This window comes from Schistocerca gregaria, unplaced genomic scaffold (assembly GCF_023897955.1).
Source record: "Schistocerca gregaria isolate iqSchGreg1 unplaced genomic scaffold, iqSchGreg1.2 ptg000623l, whole genome shotgun sequence".
In the NCBI taxonomy this organism is placed as follows: Eukaryota; Metazoa; Arthropoda; class Insecta; order Orthoptera; family Acrididae; genus Schistocerca; species Schistocerca gregaria.
The window spans coordinates 7,501-10,000 of NW_026062011.1; positions in this window are offsets into that span (position 1 = coordinate 7,501).

The following is a 2,500-nucleotide window of genomic DNA, read 5'->3' on the forward strand; positions in this document are numbered from 1 at the left end:
ACCCACGTTGGCCCTTAACCTAACCCACGTTGGCCCTTAACCTAACCCACGTTGGCCCTTAACCTAACCCACGTTGGCCCTTAACCTAACCCACGTTGGCCCTTAACCTAACCCACGTTGGCCCTTAACCTAACCCACGTTGGCCCTTAACCTAACCCACGTTGGCCCTTAACCTAACCCACGTTGGCCCTTAACCTAACCCACGTTGGCCCTTAACCTAACCCACGTTGGCCCTTAACCTAACCCACGTTGGCCCCTAACCTAACCCACGTTGGCCCCTAACCTAACCCACGTTGGCCCCTAACCTAACCCACGTTGGCCCCTAACCTAACCCACGTTGGCCCCTAACCTAACCCACGTTGGCCCCTAACCTAACCCACGTTGGCCCCTAACCTAAGTTACGCTGCACCTTAACCTAAGTTACGCTGCACCTTAACCTAAGTTACGCTGCACCTTAACCTAAGTTACGCTGCACCTTAACCTAAGTTACGCTGCACCTTAACCTAAGTTACGCTGCACCTTAACCTAAGTTACGCTGCACCTTAACCTAAGTTACGCTGCACCTTAACCTAAGTTACGCTGCACCTTAACCTAAGTTACACTGCACCTTAACCTAAGTTACACTGCACCTTAACCTAAGTTACACTGCACCTTAACCTAAGTTACACTGCACCTTAACCTAAGTTACACTGCACCTTAACCTAACTTACACTGCACCTTAACCTAACTTACACTGCACCTTAACCTAACTTACACTGCACCTTAACCTAACTTACACTGCACCTTAACCTAAGTTACACTGCACCTTAACCTAAGTTACACTGCACCTTAACCTAAGTTACACTGCACCTTAACCTAAGTTACACTGCACCTTAACCTAAGTTACACTGCACCTTAACCTAACTTACACTGCACCTTAACCTAAGTTACACTGCACCTTAACCTAAGTTACACTGCACCTTAACCTAACTTACACTGCACCTTAACCTAACTTACACTGCACCTTAACTGTCACATGTAACGTCACAGGAATGTAGCTTTGCCTAACAGCAACCCTCTGAACATAGTTCACTGCTTGGATCCTCTGGTGTCATGTGTATTTCTCGATGCCATGGTGCGTACCCTCACGTAAATGTCTTTCGAGTGTTGCGTACTTTCTACACAGTCCCGCTAACCACTGGAAGTGTGTAACGCTACAGAACGAATATCGCCCTCCCCTCCTGCCCTTCCAAGCTGGTCGGTCAGGCGTTTGTTTGTGAAATGAGCCTTGCAGCTGTTCAGTTGCATTTGGTTGTCGATGCAGTCAGTGTACGTTGTGGTACGGCCTGTGTGGACTGTCCGCTGATGTACGCGTAACCCACACTGATCATCCGTCGTTACGTACTGAGTGACATAATGTGGCACATGCTTGACCGTACACCGGCTGCGCCCTACAATGGCGAATCATAAGGGCCATATGTTGTGCACGATGCTACTTGTCTCGTCTCCCCATTACAGCGAGATTGCACTGTTGTACGCCGTAGAGACATGTGGTAGGTACGGACGAAAGTATTGCATGTTGGCCCCCCCCCTCCCTCTGCCGGGAATCAGCGTGAGCCGTCTGTTGATGTAGCGACGAGGGTTTTCCTATTTAATCGTATTGCCCCACACAACATGATACCACGGTGGACCGCGTTCCACATCTGCGACATGCTACAGAGGCCGGTTGACAGTCGACCGCGCAAGGGACATTGCACACGTGCGCGGACCATCTTCCACGTGTTCTCTCGTGTACGTGCCGTAGTGTGTATATGGGCTGATGTAGCGTGTCGTGACACATAACATGCAGGCATGCCAGAATCGTAGATTTCGCAAATGTTGATTGACGTATACGTTTGCTGCCAAAGATCCGCAAATGAACTGGAAATCAGTTGTTGAGCGGTTGTTCGCGCTGCAGGTGCATCGGTGATAGCGACGATCGGTACATCTGTGAACCGGTTGTTTCGGCGGTACCCGCCATGCCCCCGAACCTGAGTTGGCCATGTGGGTATGAAGCGATACGAGGCTGTGGCTTGGTGGGACAGTCCCCGGCCGGTGAGGGGGGGCCGCGCGGCGTGCTGGCCGCGCGCTGCGTGAGCGCACGCACTACAGCCGGCTGGTGGGGGGCGCCCAGTGGCAGGAGCGCCGGCCGACGGGCCCGGCTGGCGTCCCAGCTACGCGCCGGCGCACCCGGCGCGCGGCGCCAGGCGGCCAAAGTGGGTTCTGCCGAGCCCGGTGCGAAGCGCGGTGGACATCTGCAGTGTGCTGGTCCGATTGCGGACTGTGTGCGTTGAGGATGCGCCGCCGCCCGGCACTCGGCGTCGCGACGCCGTCTGCTGCTCGGTCGCCCCCAGCGGTTCTCGCAGGTGGTTTGTATCGCAGCTCTGCGGACGTGTTGGCGCGTGCGCTGTGCTGGGAGAGTTCGCTTCTGCACCCAAGTGGGGCTTTGCCCTTCTGTGGCGCTGGCGTTGGAGCTGCCGGT